Source organism: Poecile atricapillus, chromosome 3 (assembly GCF_030490865.1).
Source record: "Poecile atricapillus isolate bPoeAtr1 chromosome 3, bPoeAtr1.hap1, whole genome shotgun sequence".
Taxonomy (NCBI): Eukaryota; Metazoa; Chordata; class Aves; order Passeriformes; family Paridae; genus Poecile; species Poecile atricapillus.
In genome coordinates this window covers 2,052,746-2,074,285 of record NC_081251.1, presented here as the reverse complement: position 1 = coordinate 2,074,285, position 21,540 = coordinate 2,052,746, and the positions used below count along the sequence as shown (strand labels likewise).

Sequence of the window (21,540 nt, the reverse complement as noted above, 5' to 3'; positions counted from 1 at the left end):
TTCCCAAAATTCAGGATCTCATCCCATTTTCCCAAATCCCAAATGGCTCCCATCCCACTTTATTTTCCCAAAGAATTCCCAAAATTCAGGATTTCATCCTACTTTATTTTCCCTAAAAATTCCCAGATTTCAGGCTCTCATCCCATCCCATTTTCCCTAAAAATTCCCAAATCAAATCTCTCATCCCGGCGGGAATCGGGAATGTTCCGGCACCGCCCGCCCGTGGCGGATCCCAGGAGAGAGGAGCAGAGCCCATCGTGATCAAACTTTGCTGCAGCCTCCTGCTTCCCAAACGATCCTGTTCTTTTTCCCCTTGGGAAAAAAAAGGGAGTGGGATTGAAGATCCATGAATCCCACCCAAATCATTCCGGGATCCTGGGATCCAGGATGCTCAGGATCCATCCCGAGAGGTTTTTGTGGAATTTGGGGATGGAAAAGGGAAGGGAAACCCTTCCCAGTGTTCTGAGATTCCCAGTGAAGCCCCTGGATCCTGAAATTCCCTCCCGGAGAGGAGTCGGGATGGGGCTGGATCCAATCCCAGGCTGGGAATGGAGGGAATTCCCTGGGAAAGGGGAGCTTGGGGTGGGATCTTGGGAATGAATTCCTGGCTGGGAGGGTGGGGAGGCCCTGAAAGAGAATTCCCAGAGAATCCCTGGGAGTGTCCAAGGAGAAGTCGGAGAGTCCCTGGACATCGGCAATTCCAGAGCTCCGGAAGCTCGACTTCAATCTGGGAGCGAGCGCCCGGAGCTCCGACCTTTTCCGCCTGTTTTTTGTGGGATTTCAACCAAAAGCGGGGCTGGAATCCCCTCAGGAGCCCTCGGAAGCTTTGCCGGCGCCAAGGGCTCGGAAAAGCCGGGAAGAGGAGGAGGAATTCCATGAGGAAGGCTCTTGGTGATCCGGAGCGTGGGGTCAGAGAGACGCCAAAATATCCCGGGATAAAGTTGGGATGATCCAAGGAAAACCGGATTTTTCCATCCCCTGGAAAAAAAGGGTCAGGCTCAGCTGTCGACACCATCAAAGGACAAAGTCTGCCTTGGGAGAGATGCAATTCCTGCTGGGAATGGGTGAAATTTCCCGGAAAATTGGTTGTCCTGTCACCGCTGACACAATTACGGACGGCGCTGACGTCGGAGCCGTGACAGCTCCGCTTTTTTTCCGGAGCCGGCCGAGCTCACGCTTCCCTGGGAGCTCAGCCCTCCGGCAAAACCGGGAAACGTCGGATCCATTCCCTGTTTTTTTATTTTGTCGGAAGCCGATCCGTTGGGAGCTGACAGGGAAACAAAGCAGTTTTTCCCTCGGGGGTTTATTTTTAGCTCTTCCCATTTATTTCCCGGCTCGTTCCGGGCTCAGCCGCGCAGAAACTTCCCGGCTTCTCGGGGATCTTCGGAAGCGCCGCGGATTCCTTGGGATATCGAGGCCGCCGAGTTGTTCCCGGTGTTTTGTGTGCTGGGATTGGGAGAACGGGGCTGGAAAAAACCTTCCCGGGAAAAAAATTCGGGAATATTCCCAATTATTCCCTTTTTTCCTCTCATCCTGCACCAGAGCCGCTCCAAGGGATTTTCTGGCTGGTTTGGTTTTTTCCAGCGCTCCGGAATTTTGGAATTTTGGGGGATTATTCCAGTTTTTTGCTCCATGAGAATTCCCACTCTTAGGAATCCGTAGGATAATCAGCCCGGAGCTGCCAAATTCCAGCCCCTCCCCCTCCCTTCCCGATGGAAAAAAGTTGATTTTTCACCACTCCTTAATTAAAAACATCTAAAAAGACAAAAAAAGCCCCAAATTTGTCCCTAAAACCCAACGGATCCCAGGATCTGCCCAATCCCAAACCTCTGGAAGAGAAACCTGGAGCTGGGAAGACCCAAAACTTCCAGGATAAAAGTTGGAACAGAGGGAAAAACCGGGAAAAATTCCCAGGAATTCCAAGCAGCACGGGGCGGGAGCTGGGGAGAGGTCGGGTATCCAAGGAAGTGCAGGGTGACGGGAATTCCGTCTTCTCCTGAGGATCCATCCCTTTATCCCGGCTGGAATTCCGGGCTTCTCCCTCCCCCTCGGACAATGAAATCCTCCGCGGATTTGGAGCACCCTGGGATCCCATCCCAAGGAATTCTGGGATTATGGGATCCAGGACGCTCAGGATCCATCCCGAGGGACTTTTATGGAATTCAGGGGTGGAAAAGGGAAGCCTCAAGATTCCCAATGAATCCCCTGGATCCTGAAATTCCTTCGGGATGGGGATGGATCCAATCCCAGGCTGGGAGAGCCGGGAATGTGCAGCTGGATCAGGGAAGGATCCTGGGAATCCTCGGAGCCACTTCCCGAGCCTCAGGGAGCTCCAGGAGAGCTGGGATTTGGGATTTGGGATTTTTCCCACTGGGAAACGGGGTGGGATCCTGGGAAGGAATTCCCAGCTGGCACAGGCAACCTCCTCCTTCCAGGATTTATTGAATTCCCAAAAATCCCCCACTTCTGGAGGAGCCCAACATGGAAAAATCCCTTTTCCTGCCTGGGCTGAGCCGGGATTTCCAATTCCCGGAACGATTCTGGGGGCGAACACGGAATTTCCGAGGAGAACGGAACTGAGGGAGCGGATCCAGCCGGGATTTCACCTTTCCCTGGATAAACGCAGCCCCCGGATCTCTGCCAGCCGTGGGATTTATCCCATGGAAAAACACGGAAAGGTCTGAGGCATCCGAGGAATCACAGCTCCGGCATTCCAGGAAGCTCCGAGGCAGGAAAAAAACACGGAAGAACGGAAAACTTACGGGATTTTCCCTCGCCTTCACCTGGGAATTCGAGGAATTCCCTCTTTTTCCTTCGGGAGAGGCGAGGCTGTGGATGAAGATCCGGAATTACATCCCAGGAAAAATCGGGATTTCACCCACCGGCAGCACCGCTCTCATCCCAAAGCGCGGAATTCCAGGAGCGGCTCCCGCTGGGAAACGCCTTCCTCCACTTCCCGAGGGCGCGGCCGATCTTCGGGATTTCTGGAAGTGAAAAGCTGGGAATTTCCTTCCAAATCCGTCGTTTTCCAGGTTTTCCAACCGCCATTCCCGAATTTTTGGGATTTCCCTGGATTTTCCTTTTTTTTTTTCCTGGTTAAATTGTTACTCCTGAGCTGCGGGAAGGAGGGAAAATCCCAGGGAATCGTCTCCTCTTCCCGTTTTTATCCCGCTTTTATCTCCTCTTCCCGTTTTTTCCCAAGGTTTTTTGGGAAAAACCCCAAAAAACTTGGGAAAACAAGGAAAAGAAAGAGGTGTCAGGAATTCCAAGGAAACGCTCGGCGTTTTTTCCCCAGCGGGAAAAGAAAAATATTCCCAAAGTTTTATTAATTTGTGGAGTTTTGTGGAATTAAAAATTAAATTTAATTAAATTAAATGAATTAAATAATTTTTAATAAATTTAATAAAATTAAATAGAATAAATAAAAATTAAATAGATTAAATAAAATTAAATAAATTTAATAAAATTAAGTAAAATTAAATAACATTGAATAAAATTGAATAAAATTGAATAAATTAAATAAATTAAATAGATTAAATAAAATCAAATAAATTTAATAAAAATAATATCAAATAGATGAAATAAAATTAAATTTAATAAAATTAAATATATTAAATAAATTTAATAAAATTAAATGAATTAAATAAAATTCAATAAATTCAATAAAATTAAATAAAATTAAATAAATTTAATAAAATTTAATAAAATTAAATAACATTGACTAAAATTAAATAAAATTTAATAAATTAAATAAATTAAATAAAATTAAATAGATTAAATAAAATTTTAAAAGTTAAATAAATTTAATAAAATTAAATAAAATTAAATGAATTAAATAAAATTCAATAAATTCAATAAAATTAAATAAAATTAAGTAACATTGAATAAAATTAAATGAAATTGAATTAATTAAATAAATTTAATAAAATTAAATAAATTAAATAAAATTAAATAAATTTAATAAAAATAATATTAAATAGATTAAATAAAATTAAATAAATTAAATAAGATTAAATAAAATTAAATAAAAATAAAAATAATCCAGCAGCTGAGTGGGGAAAAAAAAAAAAAGGAGGAAAAGGAGGAATTTTCCTGGAATCCTGGAATTCTCTCATGTGGGAAATTCCAAAAATATCCCGGAAAAACAGGGCCGGAAGAGCTCTGGGATGGTCTGGGGTGGGAAAAGGATGGAGAAAAAAGGATGGGAAAATCTTAATTCCAGATGGGAAAATCTTAATTCTGGATGGGAAAAGGGGTGGAGAAAATTCGGGGTGGGAAAAAGGATGGGAAATATTAATTAAGGGTGGAAGAATCTTAATTAAGGATGGGAAAATCTTAATTAAGGATGGGGAAAAGGATGGAGGAATCTTAATTCAGGGTGGGAAAAAGGATGGGAAATCTTAATTCAATTAAGGATGGAGGAATCTTAATTAAGGATGGAAAATCTTAATTCCAGATGGGTAAAAGGATGGAAAAATCTAAATTCAGGGTGGGAAATCTTAATTAAAAATGGGAAATCTTAATTAAGGATGGGGAAAAGAATGGAAAAATCTAAATTCAGGGTGGGAAATCTTAATTAAGGGTGGGAAAAAGGGAGGAGAAATCTTAATTAAGGATGAAGGAATCCTAATTAAGGATGGAAAATCTTAATTCCAGATGGGAAAAAGGATGGGAAAACCTAAATTCAGGGTGGGGAAAAGGGTGGAGAAATCTTAATTAAGGATGGAGGAATCCTAATTAAGGATGGAAAATCTTAATTAAGGTTGAAGGAATCCTAATTAAGGATGGAAAATCTAAATTCCAGATGGGAAAAAGGATGGAAAAACCTAAATTCAGGGTGGGGAAAAGGGTGGAAAATCTTAATTAAGGATGGGAAAAAGGAGGGAAAATCTTAATTAAGGTTGAGAAAAACAATGGAAAATTCTAAATTCAGGGTGGGGAAAAGGGTGGGAAATCTTAATTCAATTAAGGATGGAGGGATCTTAATTAAGGATGGGAAATCTTAATTAAGAATGGGAAAAAAAATGGGAAATCTTAAGGATGGGAAATCTTAATTAAGGATGGGAAAAAGGGTGGGAAATCTTAATTCAGGATGGGAAAAAGGGTGGAAGGAATCTTAATTAAGGACGGAAAATTTTAATTAAGGATGGGGAAAAGATGGAGGAATCATAAAATTAAGGATGGAGGAATCTTAATTAAAGATGGAAAAAAGGATGAGGAATCTTAATTAAGGATGGGAAATCTTAATTCAGGGTGGGGAAAAAGGATGGGGAAATCTTAATCCAATTAAGGATGGGAAATCCTAATTAAGGATGGGAAAATCTTAATTAAGGGTGGGAAAAAGAATGGAAAATTCCAAATTCAGGGTGGGGAAAAAGGGTGGAGAAATCTAAATTCAGGATGGAAAAAAAGATGAGGAATCTTGATTAAGGATGGAAATTTTTAATTCCAGATGGTAAAAAGGCTGGAAAATCTTAATTAAGGCTGGAAAGTCTTAATTAAGGATGGAAAATCTTAATTAGGGATGGGAAAAAGGCTGGGGAATCCTAATTGAGGGTGGGAAAGCCAAGGGGGGATCCCAGCAGACGGATCCGGTCGTGATCCCCCGGAATTCCGGGATGAGTTTTGTTCCCACAGCAGCGATTCCCAGGGAGAATTCCTGCCAGGAATTACAGGGACAGAGAGCGAGGGGTGAGAAATGGAGGGAAAGGGAAAAGGGGAAAAAGGGAAAAGGGAAAGGAGGAAAAGGAAAATGGGAAAGGAGAAGAGAAAAAAAGGGATGGAAAAGAGGAAGGAAAAGGAAATGGAAAAGGAAAAGAGAAAAAGGGAAAAAAGGGGAAAAAGAAGGAAAAGGGGAAGGGAAAGGGGAAATAGGAAGGGAAAAGGGAAGAAGGAAAAGGAAAAGAGAAAAAAGGGGGAAAAGGGAAGGAAAAGGGGAGGGAGAAAAGAGGAAGGAGGAAAAGAAAAAAGGAAAATGGGAATGGAAAAGAGAAAAAAGGGGATGGAAAAGAGGAAAAGGAAATGGAGAGGAAAATGGGAAAGGAAAATGGGAAAGGAAAGGAGAAAAAAGGGAGGAAGGAAAAGGAAAATGAGGAAGGGAAAGGAGAAAGAAGAACGGAAAGGGGAAGAAGGAAAAGGAAAAGGGAGAACAGGGGAAGGAAAAGGGGAAGGAGAAAAGAGGAAGGAAGAAAAGGAAAATGGGAAAGGAAAGGAAAGGAAAGGAAAGGAAAGGAAAGGAAAGGAAAGGAAAGGAAAGGAAAGGAAAGGAAAGGAAAGGAAAGGAAAGGAGAAAAAAGGGAGGAAGGAAAAGGAAAAGGAGGAAGGGAAAGGAGAAAGAGGAAGGAAAAGGGGAAGAAGGAAAAGGGAAAAAAAGGGGAAGGAAAAGGGGAGGGAGAAAAGAGGGAAAGGGAAAAGGAAAGGAAAAGGAAAAGGAAAGGAAAAGGAAAAGGAAAAGGAAAAGGAAAAGGAAAAGGAAAAGGAAAAGGAAAAGGAAAAGGAAAAGGAAAAGGAAAAGGAAAAGGAAAAGGAAAAGGAAAAGGAAAAAGGGGAAAGGAAAAGGGGAAAGGAGAGAAAAGGGGGAAAGAGGAAGGGAAAGGGGAAGAAGGAAAAAAGGGAAAGGAAAAGGGGAAGGAGAAAAGAGGGAAAGGGAAAAAAGGAAAAGGAGAAAGGGAAAAGGAAAAAGGAAAAAGGAAAAGGAAAAGGAAAAGGAAAAGGAAAAAGGGAAAAGGGAAAAGGGAAAAGGAAAATCCTCTCCATGGATTTGTGCCCCACTGCTTCAACCAGAACCTGCAGCAGAGGGGAAAACCCAAATTTCCAACCAAAATCTCCGCGTTCCTGCCCTTTCCGCACGGAATTTCTGGGATTCTCCTCCCTTCCCTCTGGAAAAGCAGAGCCGCCGTCGGATCCGTCCCTGGCGGGAAGCCAAAGCCATTAAAAATCCATTAAAGCCATTTTTCCACCCAAATTGGGCTCCCCCATTTACCTGCCACGATTGCAGCCCCGGGCTCGGCGCTTTCCCGGGAAAAGCAGGCGGGACACAGCGGGAAGCAGCGGGAAGCGCAATTCCCACGGCGGCGCTGACGCATCCGAGGGTTGAGAACTCTCCGGGTTTATTTTAGGAAAGGTTTTGGGTCGATCTGGGAGAATATTTGAAGAAAATGCGGATTTTGATCCCGCCCGGAGTTTTGGCGGAAGGGTTGGGAGGGGAGGTGGAGACGGAGCTGGGGCGAGGCCGGAAAATTGGGAATAAACGGCAAAAAACAGCAGGAAAACACCCAAAATAAATGCCAAAAAGTGCAGTAAAACACCCAAAATAAACACCAAAAAGTGCAGTAAAACACCCAAAATAAAAACATAAAAAATGCAATTAAACACTCAAAATAAAGACAAAAAAAATTGCAATTAAACACCCAAACTAAACACCAAAGAAATGTAATTAAACACTCAAAATCAACACCAAAAATTGCAGTTCATCACCCAAAATCAACACCAAAAACTGCAGTAAAACACCCAAAATCAACACCAAAAACTGCAGTAAAACACCCAAAATCAACACCAAAAACTGCAGTAAAACACCCAAAATCAACACCAAAAACTGCAGTTATATACTCAAAAAACTCCAAATAAACACCAAAAAAATGCAATTAAACACCCAAAATAAATGCCAAAAAGTGCAGTTCAACACCCAAAATAAACACCAAAAAAATTGCAGTTAAATACTCAAAAAACTCCAAATAAACACCAGAAAAATGCAATTGAACACTCAAAATAAAGACCAAAAATTGCAGTTAAACACCCAAAATAAACGCCAAAAACTGCAGTTCAACACCCAAAAAATTCCAATTAAACACCAAAAAACTCCAATTAAACACCAAAAAAATCTCTAATTAAACACAGAAAATACTCCAATTAAAACCCCAAAAAATTCCAATTAAACCTCAAAAAAATTCCAATTACACCACAAACATCTCTAATTAAATCCCAAAAATCTCCCATTAAACCCCCCAAAAAATCCCCAATAAACCACAAAACTTCTTCCAATTAAACCCCAAAAATCTTTAATTAAACCCCATAAATCTCCAATTAAACCCCCAAAAAATTCTAATTAAACCCCAGAAAAATTCTAATTAAATCCCAAAAATCTCCAATTAAACCCCCCCAAAAATTCCAATTAAAGCCTGAAAAAATCCCCAATAAACCACAAAAATATTCCAATTAAACACCAAAAAAATTCTAATTAAACCCCCAGAAAGATTCCAATTAAACACAGAAAAAATTCTAATTCAACCCCAAAAATCTTCAATTAAACCCCCCTGAACCAAATTCTCCACCAAGGGAGAATCCAGGGCTGGAAATTCCATTTCCAGGTGGTTTCTCCTGAGGTTTTTTTTCGGGAAGAGCAGGGACAAAAAACCACTTGAAAAGAGGGAATGGAAAAATTCCTCCTGGATAAAACCGAAATTCCTCGAGGTTCATCCCCGTGGATAAGGAACAGAAACAGAAAACCACCAAAATTTGGGATAAAATGAGATTTTTTGGGGAGTTTTCCCCAAAAAGTGACTGTACAAATAAATGAAGTTTTGTCCGTTTAAATAAAACTGTGCTGGGAAACGAATCCGGGAATTTCCGGGAAGAGAATCCGGGAATTTCCGGGAATTTTCTGACAGAGAATTCCAGAGGCGGCTCCTGCAAAAGCTTCCAGATCCCGGTGGGACTCGATCCCTGCTGAGATAAAACCAGGAAAAAATCCAAAATTCAATATTTATTATCCCGGATCCGTGGGAATGCTGGAAATTCAGGGAAGAGAGCAGGGAATTCCCTTGGGGAAATTTTTTCTGTGTCCTGGGCTTTAAATTCATGGGAAAAAAATCCCATTTTGGGGGTTTTTAACCTTGGAATGGTTTGGGTGAACCTTCAATCCCATCCCGATATCCCAGGGTGTTCTGGCTTTTCCTGGGACATTCCCAGGGATTCTCTGGGAATTCCAGCCCAGCTGGGAATTCCTTCCCAAGATCCAGGCCCGAGCTCCCCCTTTTTCCCATGGAATTCCCTCCATTCCCAGCCTGGGGTTGGATCCAGCCCCATCCCAAGGGAAGGAATTTTGGGAATTCCCTGGGAACTGGGGACTCCAGGAAGGGTCTCCCTTCCCAGAATTCCATAAAAATCCCTCATGATGGATCCTGAGCGTCCTGGAATCCCAGAATTCCTTGGGATGTGATCCATGGACCTTCAATCCCACCCCATTCCCATCCCATAATCCCAGGCTGCTCCGGCTTTTCCTTGGACATTCCCAGGGATTCTCTGGGAATTCCAGCCCAGCCGGGAATTCCTTCCCAAGATCCAGGCCCGAGCTCCCCCTTTCCCCATGGAATTCCCTCCATTCCCAGCCTGGGATTGGATCCAGCCCCATCCCAAGGGAATTCCCAGCTCCTGGAATGACTCTGAGAAGTTCCTGACCCTTTTCTCCTCTAGGTGAACATTCCCAGCTCCTGGAACAACTCTGAGGAATTCCAAACCCTTCCCTTCTCCAGTTGGAATATTCCCAGCTCCTGGATGGGGATCTAAGGGTCCTTCCCTTCTCCAGGTGAACATTCCCAGCTCCTGGAATGACTCTGAGGAATTCCTGAACCTTTCCCTTCTCCAGGTGAACATTCCCAGCTCCTGGAAGGGCTCTAAGGAGTTCCTGAACCCTTCCCTTCTCATTCCCAGCTCCTGGAAGGGCTCTGAGGAATTCCAAACCCTTCCCTTCTCCAGGTGAACATTCCCAGCTCCTGGAAAGTCTCTGAGGAGTTCCTGACCCTTCCCTCCTTGGCCATTCCGCCCAGGAATCAGGGCTGCTTTGGATTCATGGCAGGGAAAACTGGGAGAGCATTAAAAATTCTTTTTTTAAAAAAAAATAAATCAACTTTTAAACTCCAAACTAAACCCAAACAAACTCCTTCTAAACCCAACGGTTTCCTGAGGAGAGGCGGCCCAAGCCATATCCATGGTAACTCGGAGCCGTTCTCCGGCACAATCCCAGCGGGATCCGACCACCCGGGAAGTGCCATCGATCCGTCCCCGGCGCGGGGAGCTGCCAAAGGAGGGGAAAGGGCTCTGTGGGCACGTTCCCTGCGCGGGGGGCAGAGGGAAGGCAACACCTCCTGGGTCCCCAGGATTGACTTTCCAATTAATGGAGTTGGCCACAAGTGCTGGTTTGGCACTGAAGCTTTTCCCTCTTTGGAATTTTCTTGCCCGGCATCGTGTCCCTGCGCTTCCAGCTCCAATTCCCGAGCGCTCCATGCCCTGCTCCTCGTCCCTCTCCCCAGCCCTTGGCAAGCTGACCCCGAACTTCACCTCAAAGCTCCCTGTCCCACTCCCAAACTGCCCATTCCAGGTTATTTCTCCGTTATCCAGTACAAATTCCCACTGCAATCCTACACCTCTCTCTTTCCCCCCGCCTCCTTCTCAGCCCCTCATCCCCCTTCTCCCTGTGCTCCTCGACACCGTCAGATTTATCCCTTAAAATTTATCCCTTAAACCACATTAATTCCTTCCCCAACCCCTCAATCCTCCCCACTTCAACCTTCCTACCCCACCTGCTGCTGCTGCTGCCTTCAGAGCCCCCCTTCCCAAATCCCCCTCCCTCCCCAAAGCCTCGGTCCAGATCTCCCAGCTCCTTTCCCAAATCCCATCTTTTCACTCTGCCCTCTCCCAGCTGATTCCCAGCCCCTCTCTCCTTCCCAGAGCGGCTCCAAACCCCGATCTCCCCACGCGCCCACTCGGATAAAAATACCACCCCCTCAATCCTTCCCCTTTCCCTTTCCCATCCCACCTCCCCTCCGCTCCTCCCAACATCTCAGGAGCCCTTTCCCACCTCCACCTCAGCCCCTTTTCCCACCCTCTGCCCCACTCCAGGCCCTTCCACCACCTCCTTCCCCAGGCCCAGCTCTTCCCCATTTCCCACCCAAGACCCCCCGGCCACCTCAGCTCCAGCTCCTTCCCCGCCCTCACTCACCATTCCCTCACTCCCAGCCTTTCCCGGCTTCTTCCCTTTCCCTCCCCAGCCAAGTCCTCATCCCCTTCCCCACCTCAGCCCCTTTTACCACCCCCTGCTCCCTTCTACCATTCCCTCACTCCCAGCCTTTCCCGGCTTCTTTCCTGAGGCTCCCCACGCACCTCAGAGCCCTCTCCGCGCCCTCAGCCGGAGCCCCTCGGCTGCCTCAGCCCCGGCATCCACAACCAGCGGCACGGTTCGGTTCGGTTCCCCTCAGCCCCGGCATCCAAAACCAGCCGCACGGTTCGGTTCGGTTCCCCTCAGCCCCGGCATCCACAACCAGCCGCACGGTTCGGTTCGGTTCGGTTCCCCTCAGCCCTGGCATCCACAACCAGCCGCACGGTTCGGTTCGGTTCCCCTCAGCCCCGGCATCCAGAAACAGCCGCACGGTTCGGTTCGGTTCCCCTCAGCCCCGGCATCCAAAACCAGCCGCACGGTTCGGTTCGGTTCCCCTCAGTCCCGGCACTCACAGCCCCTCAGGCCGGTTCGGTTTCCCTCAGCCCCGGCACTCACAGCTCCTCAGGCCGGTTCGGTTTCCCTCAGCCCCGGCACTCACAGCTCCTCAGGCCGGTTCGGTTCCCCTCAGCCCCGGCACCCACAGCTCCTCAGGCCGGTTCGGTTCCCCTCAGCCCCGGCATCCACAAACAGCGGCCCTGTTCGGTTCGGTTCTACTCAGTCCCGGTACTCACAACCAGCCAGCCGGTTCGGTTCTCCTCAGCCCCGGCACTCACAAACAGCCACCCGGTTCGGTTCGGTTCCCCTCAGTCCCGACACTCACAGCCCCTCAGGCCGGTTCGGTTCGGTTCTCCTCAGTCCCGGCACTCACAGCCCCTCAGGCCGGTTCGGTTCCCCTCAGCCCCGGCACTCACAAACAGCCACCCGGTTCGGTTCGGTTCGGTTCCCCTCAGTCCCGGCACCCACAGCTCCTCCGGCCGGTTCGGTTCCCCTCAGCCCCGGCACTCACAGACCCTCAGGACGGGCCGGGCCGGTTCTCTTCAGCCCCGGCATCCACAACCAGCCCCCGGGTTCGGTTCAGTTCGGTTCCCCTCAGCCCCGGCACTCACAACCAGCCACACGGTTCGGTTCGGTTCCCCTCAGCCCTGGCATCCACAACCAGCCACCCGGTTCGGTTCGGTTCGGTTCCCCTCAGCCCTGGCATCCACAACCAGCCACCCGGTTCGGTTCGGTTCGGTTCCCCTCAGCCCCGGCACTCACAACCAGCCACCCGGTTCGGTTCGGTTCCCCTCAGCCCTGGCATCCACAACCAGCCACCCGGTTCGGTTCGGTTCGGTTCCCCTCAGCCCCGGCATCCACAACCAGCCACCCGGTTCGGTTCGGTTCGGTTCCCCTCAGCCCCGACACTCACAGACCCTCAGGCCGGTTCGGCTCGGTTCTCCTCAGCCCCGGCACTCACAAACAGCCACCCGGTTCGGTTCGGTTCCCCTCAGCCCCGACACTCACAGACCCTCAGGCCGGTTCGGTTCCCCTCAGCCCCGGCACTCACAACCAGCCGCCCGGTTCGGTTCGGTTCCCCTCAGCCCCGGCACTCACAGACCCTCAGGCCGGGCCGGGCCGGTTCTCTTCAGCCCCGGCATCCACAACCAGCCCCCGGGTTCGGTTCGGTTCCCCTCAGCCCTGGCATCCACAACCAGCCACCCGGTTCGGTTCGGTTCGGTTCCCCTCAGTCCCGGCACTCACAGCCCCTCAGGCCGGTTCGGTTCGGTTCCCCTCAGCCCCGACACTCACAGCCGCTCTGGCCGGTTCGGTTCCCCTCAGCCCCGGCACTCACAGAAACTTGCCGCAGCCGCCCGGTTCGGTTCGGTTCGGTTCGGTTCGGTTCGGTTCGGTTCGGTTCCCCTCAGCGTGCTCCCCCTCAGCCGTTTCCTCTCCTCTCCCGCCGGTGCCGCTCGCGCCGAACTCTCCGACCACCGCAATTCCCGCCACGGCCTCAAGCCCCGCCCACCGACCGCTCTCAACCAATCAGCGAACGTCTCCTCCTCCGCACGCCGGAAAGGGACAGTGCTGCGCATGCGCCGAATGGGGGAAACTACAACTCCCAGCAGCCTCTGCGGCCAGCGACGGGTGCGCGCTGAAGGCAAAACTCAGCGAAACGCGCTGAATTAGAAAATTCAATAAATGTATTTAAAAAATTCAATAAATGTATTTTAAAAAATTCAATAAATTTATTAAAAATCAAATAAAATTTCTATTTCTAAATTAATTTAATTCAGGTAGATAACCCTGAGGAGAGGTGACGTCAAAAATCATCAAATCCTGGAATTTTGGGGTGTTTGGACTCAAAGTTCATCTCATCCCAATCCCGTAATCCCAAAATTTGGATCATCCCTCCCCATTTCCAGCCCCTGGGAATTCCCAGCTCCTCCCTTAAATCCCAGGATTTTGGGGATTTGGAAATGAGATTTTTCCACCCCGTTCCCAATTTCCCGAGGTTTATTGTCGGGAAGAGAAGAGGGGTCCCCACCACAACTTCAAAAATCAATATTTTCAAATTTAAAAATTCAAATTTTAATTTTTTTTTGTGTCACCTGAGGGGATTTTTCCCAACTTTTCCAGCCTTTCCCAGATTTCTGGGAATTTCCTTTCCCTGATGGAGCAACAACCTCAGATCCCCTCCTGGCTCAGGGGAGGAAAATTTGGGCTAAAATAATGAAGAATTTGGGTTAAAAAATAATAATTATTATTTATTAATTAATTAATTAATAATTAATGGGGGTTCAAAATATAATTCATCGGGTTATAATTTTATAATTTTAATTATGTTTAAAATCATATATAATTATAAGGTGTTATAATGTAAATATATAAAATATTGAATATAAAATAAATATATATTATTAAAATATAACTATATATTAAATTAAATATAAAATAAATGTAATGTAATATAAATATAAAATAAATGTAATTAATTATTAATATAATATAATATAATATAATATAATATAATATAATATAATATAATATAATATAATATAATATAATATAATATAATATTATATTATATTATATTATATTATATAATATAATAATATAATATAATATAATATAATATAATATAATATAATATAATATAATATAATATAATATAATATAATATAATATAATATAATATAATATAATATAATATATTAATATAGAATAAATGATAGTATAATAAATGTATGTTTTATATAATTATAATTACGTTTCTATAATTATATTATTATAATTATAATTAAAAACATGGAAAATAAATATTAAATACATTAAATTATTATTCAAATTCATTAAATAATAAGGAAAATAATTAAATTTGACTTATAAATTATAATTATAACTGTAATTGTGATTATAGCTAAATAATAAAATATATTAAATAAATTAAATAAATTAATTAAATTATAATGAAAATAATTTAATTTGACTTACAAATTATAATTATAATTATAACTGTAATTATGATTATAGCTAAATAATAAAATAAAAATAAAAATAAAAATAAAAATAATAAAAATAAAAATAAAAATAATAAAAATAAAAATAAAAATAAAAATAAAAATAAAAATAAAAATAAATAAAATAATAATAACAATAACAATAATAATAATAAATAAAATAAAATAATAATAAATAAATTAAAATAAAAAATAAATTAAATAAATTAAATATATTAAATACATTAAATACATTAAATACATTAAATACATTAAATACATTAAATAAATAAAATTAAATTTAATTAATTTAATCGGGTTTAAATTTTTGCTCTCCCAAAGCCTCAAAAAGCTCCGGTTTTGGGGATTCTTTCTTTATTTTTGGGGAATTCAGGTGGGATCGGAGCTGGGAATATCGGGATGAGCAGAGGGAGCCTTTCCTTGGATTTTCCCAGGAATTCTCTGGGAATTCTTTCCCAAATTTCTCCCGTTTTTCCCATGGAATTCCCTCCATTCCCAGCCTGGGGTTGGATCCAGCCCCATCCCAAGGGAAGGAATTTTGGGAATTCCCTGGGAATTGGGGACTCCAGGAAGGGTCTCCCTTCCCAGAATTCCATAAAAATCCCTCGGGATGGAACCTGAGCATCCTGGATCCCGGAATTCCTTGGAATGGTTTGAATAATTCCCAAATAATTCCGGAATAATCCCCAAATAATTCCGGAATAATTCCCAAATAATTCCAGAATAATTCCAGAATAATTCCCAGATAATCCCCAAATAATTCCCAAATAATCCCCAAATAATTCCAGAATAATTCCTGAATAATTCCCAAATAATTCCCCAATAATTCCCGAATAATTCCCAAATAATTCCTGAATAATTCCCAAATACTTCCAGAATAATTCCCAAATAATTCCTGAATAATTCCCAAATAATTCCAGAATAATTCCCAAATAATTCCCCAATAATTCCCGAATAATTCCAGAATAATTCCAGAATAATTCCCAAATAATTCCTAAATAATTCCCAAATAATCCCCAAATAATTCCCGAATAATCCCCAAATAATTCCAGAATAATTCCCAAAGAATTCCCGAATAATTCCCAAATAATTCCCAAATAATTCCAGAATAATTCCAGAATAGTTCCCAAATAATTCCGAAATAATTCCAGAATAATTCCAAAATAATTCCAGAATAATTCCAGGCTAATTCCAGATCCAATCCCAGGCTGGGAATGGAGGGACTTCCCTGGGAAAATGGGGAGGGATTTGGGATTTGGGAAGGAATTCCTGGGGTATCCAAAAAAACCCCAAATCCCAGAAAATCCCCGGATTTCCTTTCCCAAATTCCATAAAAATCCCTCGGGATGGATCCTGAGCCTCCTGGATCCTGGAATTCCTTGGAATGGTTTGAATAATTCCCAAATAATTCCCCAATAATTCCCAAATAATTCCCGAATACTTCCAGAATAATTCCTGAATAATTCCCAAATAATTCCCAAAGAATCCTTAAATAATCCCCAAATAATTCCCGAATAATTCCAGAATAATTCCTGAATAATTCCCAAATAATTCCAAAATAATTCCAGAATAATTCCAGGCTAATTCCAGATCCAATCCCAGGCTGGGAATGGAGGGAATTCCCTGGGAAAATGGGGAGGGATTTGGGAAGGAATTCCTGGGGTATCCCAAAAAAACCCCAAATCCCAGAAAATCCCCAGATTTCCTTTCCCAAATTCCATAAAAATCCCTCAGGACGGATCCTGAGCCTCCTGGATCCCGGAATTCCTTGGGATGGGATCCCAGGGTGCTCTGAATCCTCAGGAATGAAAAATTCCAGGGGAACAATTCCCGATTTTCCCAGCTTGGGAAATCCACATTTCCCTGAATTTTCCTATTTTTGCCTTAATTCTCCTGAATTTTCTTGAATTTTCCTGGATTTTCCTTACATTTTCCTGGAATATTCCTGAATTTTCCTGAAATTTTCCTGAAATTTTCCTACATTTTCCTGAATTTTTCTGATTTCTCCTGGATTTTTCTGGATTTCCCTGAATTTTCCTAAATTTTCCTAAATTTTCCTGAATTATCGTAAATTTTTCTTAATTTTCCCTGAATTTCCTGGATTTTCCTGAGTTTTTCTAAATTTTCCTGAATTTTCCTGAGTTTTCCTGAATTTCACGGAATTTTCCTGAAATTCCCTGAAATTTTCCTGATTTTTTCTGAATTCTCCTGAATTCTCCTGAATTTTCCTGGATTTTCCTGAAATTTTCCTGAATTTTCCTGAATTTCCCTGAAATTTCCCTGAAATTTTCCTGAAATTTTCCTAAATTTTTCTGAATTCTCCTGAATTTTTCTGGATTTCCCTGAATTTTCCTAAATTTTCCTGAATTTTCCTGAGTTTTCCTGAATTTCCCTGGATTTTCTGGAATTTTCCTGAAATTATCCTGAATTTCCCAGAAATTTTACCGAATTTTTCCTAAATTTTCCTGAATTTTTCTGAATTCTCCTGCATTTTTCTGGATTTCCCTGATTTTTTGGTGGATTCTCCTGAATTTTCCTAAATTTTCCTCAATTTTCCTGAATTATCGTAAATTTTTCTTAATTTTCCCTGAATTTCCTGGATTTTCCTGGATTTTCCTTAAATTTTCCTGAATTTTCCTGGAATTTTCCTGAATTTTCCTGAAATTTTCCTGAAATTTTCCTAAATTTTCCTGAATTTTTCTGAATTCTCCTGGATTTTTCTGGATTTCCCTGAATTTTCCTAAATTTTCCTCAATTTTCCTGAATTATCGTAAATTTTTCTTAATTTTCCCTGAATTTCCTGGATTTTCCTGAGTTTTCCTAAATTTTCCTGAATTTTCCTGAGTTTTCCTGAATTTCACGGCATTTTCCTGAAATTCCCTGAAATTTTCCTGAAATTTTCCTAAATTTTCCTGATTTTTTCTGAATTCTCCTGAATTTTTCTGGATTTTCCTGATTTTTTTGTGGATTTTCCTGAAATTTCCTGGATTTTCCTGAAATTTTCCTGAATTTTCCTGATATTTTCTTAATTTTCCCTGAATTTCCTGAAATTTCCTGGATTTTTCTGAGTTTTCCTGAATTTTCCTAAATTTTTCTGAAATTTTCCTGGAATTTTCCTGGAATTTACCTGAAATTTTCCTGGAATTTTCCGGAATTTTCCGGAATTTTCCTGAATTTTCCTGATTCTCAGACCTGGATTTGGGACAGAAACACCAAAAAAAACCATTTAAAAATAATAATTAAAATTTTATTTTCCACCCAAATTTTCCAACCTTGAAAGTTTGGGAAATTATCCCAGGAAAGAACAAAACCTCTTAAAATCCAGGGAATTCTGGATATTCCTGAATATTCCAGGAGAGAGCGGAGCCACATTTTTATTAAAAAATCTGATTTTTAAAATGAAAAAATAAATCCCTTTTTTTTTCCCTATAAATTCCCAAATTCCAGGATTTCATCCCCATTTTCCCTATAAATTCCCAAAATTCAGGATCTCATCCCATTTTCCCAAAGAATTCCCAAAATTCAGGATCTCGTCTCATCCTGTTGGGATTTGGGATTTGGAATTGATGCAGGGGTTGGAATTTGACATTTGGGATTTGGGATTTGGGATCTGGGATTTGGGATTTGGGATTTGGGCAGGATGTGGGATTTGGGATTTGGGATTTGGGATTTGGGATTCAGGATTTGGGATTTGGGATTTGGGCAGGATGTGGGATTTGGGATTTGAGATCTGGGATTTGGGGTTTGGGGTTTGGAATTTGATATTTGGGATTTGGGATTTGGGATGTGGGGTTTGGAATTTGATATTTGGGATTTGGGATTTGGGAAGGATGCGGGATTTGGGATGTGGGGTTTGTGATTTGGGATGTAAGGAGGATGCAGGGTTTGGGATTTGGGCAGGATGTGGGATTTGGGATTTGGGATTTGGGCAGGATGCCGGGTTTGGGATTTGGGATTCAGGATTCGGGATTTGGGATTTGGGCAGGATGCAGGGTTTGGGATTTGGGCAGGATGCAGGGTTTGGGATTTGGGCAGGATGCAGGGTTTGGGATTTGGGCAGGATGCAGGGTTTGGGATTTGGGATTCGGGATTCGGGATTTGGGATTTGGGCAGGATGCAGGGTTTGGGATTTGGGATGTGGGGAGGATGCTGGGTTTGGGATTTGGGATTTGGGATTTGGGATTCAGGATTTGGGATCTGGGATTTGGGCAGGATGCAGGGTTTGGGATTTGGGCAGGATGCAGGGTTTGGGATTTGGGATTTGGGAAGGATGCAGGGTTTGGGATTTGGGATGTGGGGAGGATGCTGGGTTTGGGATTTGGGATTTGGGATTTGGGATTTGGGAAGGATGCAGGGTTTGGGATTTGGGATGTGGGGAGGATGCAGGGTTTGGGATTTGGGATTTGGGATTTGGGATTTGGGATTTGGGATCTGGGAAGGATGCAGGGTTTGGGATTTGGGATTTGGGGAGGATGCAGGGTTTGGGATTTGGGATTTGGGATCTGGGAAGGATGCAGGGTTTGGGATTTGGGATCTGGGAAGGATGCAGGGTTTGGGATTTGGGATGTGGGGAGGATGCTGGGTTTGGGGTTTGGGATTTGGGATTTGAGATTTGGGGAGGATGTGGGATGTGGGGTGAGGGATGTGAGATTTTGGATTTGGGATGTGGGATTTGGGATTCAGGATGTGGGGAAGATGTGGGGTGCGGGATTGTGGATTTGGGGTGAAGGATTTGGGATTGGGGACGCAGGGAAGATGAGGGGTGAGGGATTGTGGATTTGGGGTGCAGGATTTGGGATTCGGGGTGCGGGATTTGGGATGCAGGGTGTGGGATTTGGGATTGGGGCTGTAGGGAAGATGCGGGGTACGGGGTTTGGGATGCAGGGAAGGTGTGGGGTGCTGGATTATGGATTTGGGATGTGGCATTTGGGATTTGGGGTGCGGGATTTGGGATTTGGGGCGCAGGGAAGATGTGGGGTGAGGGATTATGGATTTGGGGTGAGGGATTGTGGATTCGGGGTGCGGGGAGGATGCGGGATTTGGGATTGGGGCTGCAGGGAAGATTCAGGGTGAGGGATTTGGGATTCAAAGTGCGGGATACAGAAAGGATTCGGGGTGCGGGATTGGGGCTCTAGGGAGGATGTGGGGTGAGGGATTTGGGATGCAGGGAAGGTGTGGGGTGCTGGATTATGGATTTGGGGTGCAGGATTTGGGATTGGGGTGCGGGATTATGGATGTGGGGAAGATGGGGGATTGTGGGTTCGGGGTGCGGGATTTGGGATTGGGGACACCGGGAAGATTCAGGCTGAGGGATTGTGGATGTGGGGTGGGGGATTTCAGATGTGGGGTGCCTGATTTGGGATTCGAGGGGCAGGATTTTGGGATTGGGGCTGCAGGGGAGATGTGAGGTGAGGGATTATGGATTTGGGGTGCGGGATTTGGGATTCGGGGAAGGTGTGGGGTGAGGGATTGTGGATTAGGGGTGCGGGATTTGGGATTGGGGCTGCAGGGAGGATGTGGGGCGCGGGATTTCGGATGCGGGGTGCGGGACTCGGGATTCAAGGTGCAGTATTTGGGATTCGGGGTGCTGGATTTGGGATGTGGGGAAGGTGCGGGGTGCGGGATTATGGATTTGGGGTACGGGATTGTGGATTCAGGGTGCGGGATTTGGGACTGGGGACGCCGGGAAGATTCAGGCTGAGGGATTGTGGATGCGGGGTGCCGGATTTGGGATTTGGGGTGCGGGATTTGTGATTGGGGCTGAAGGGAAGATTCAGAATGCGGGATTTGGGATGCGGGGTGTGGGATTGTGGATTCGGGATACAGGGAGAATTCGGGGTGCAGGATTTGGGATGCGGGGAAGGTGCGGGGTGAGGGATTATGGATTTGGGGTGCGAGATTATGGATGTGGGGTGCTGGATTCGGGATTCGAGGTGCGGGATTTGGGATTCGGGGTGAGGGATTTGGGATTCGGGGTGCCGGATTTGGGATTGGGGATGCAGGGAAGGTGCGGGGTGAGGGATTATGGATTTGGGGTGAGGGATTTTGGATTCGGGGTGCCAGGAAGATTCGGGGTGCAGGATTTGGGATTCGGGGTGCGGGATTTGGGATTGGAGCTGCAGGGAAGGTGCGCGGTGAGGGATTATGGATGTGGGGTGCGGGATTTGGGATTGGGGCTGTAGGGAAGATGCGGGGTGCGGGGTTTGGGATGCAGGGAAGGTGTGGGGTGCTGGATTATGGATTTGGGATGTGGGATTTGGGATTCGGGGTGCGGGATTTGGGATGTGGGGCTGCAGGGAGGATGTGGGGTGCGGGATTCGGGATTCGGGGTGCCGGATTTGGGATGCGGGGTGCGGGATTTGTGATTGGGGCTGAAGGGAAGATTCGGAGTGCGGGATTTGGGATTCGAGGTGCGGGATTGTGGATTCGGGATACAGGGAGAATTCGGGGTGCGGGATTTGGGATGCGGGGAAGGTGCGGAGTGAGGGATTGTGGATTTGGGGTGCGGCATTTGGGATTGGGGATGCCAGGAAGATGCGGGGTGTGGGATTTGGGATTGGGGCTGTAGGGAAGGTGCGGGGTGCGGGGTTTGAGATGCAGGGAAGGTGTGGGGTGCTGGATTACGGATTTGGGGTGCCGGATTTGGGATTCGGGGTCCGGGATTTGGGATTGGGCTGAAGGGAAGGTGCGGGATTTGGGATTCGAGGTGCGGGATTGTGGATTCGGGGTGCCGGATTTGGGATTCGGGGTGCGGGATCTGGGCTGTGGGGAAGATTCGGGGTGCCGGATTTGGGATTCGGGGTGCCGGATTTGGGATGCGGGGTGCGGGATTTGTGATTGGGGCTGAAGGGAAGATTAGGAGTGCGGGATTTGGGATTCGGGGTGCGGGATTGTGGATTCGGGATACAGGGAGGATTCGGGGTGCGGGATTTGGGATGCGGGGAAGGTGCGGGGTGAGGGATTGTGGATTTGGGGTGCGGGATTGTGGATGTGGGGTGCGGGATTTGGGATTCGAGGTGAGGGATTTGAGATTCGGGGTGCGGGATCTGG

General features: G+C 45.0%; 1 protein-coding gene across 1 annotated transcript in view; it reads left to right on the top strand.

The window, feature by feature from the left end:
- The window catches only part of ELP3 (elongator acetyltransferase complex subunit 3), a 133,545-nt gene that overhangs the window by 87,376 nt on the left and 24,629 nt on the right, over positions 1–21,540 (top strand). The gene's annotated exons all lie outside the window — the stretch shown is intronic.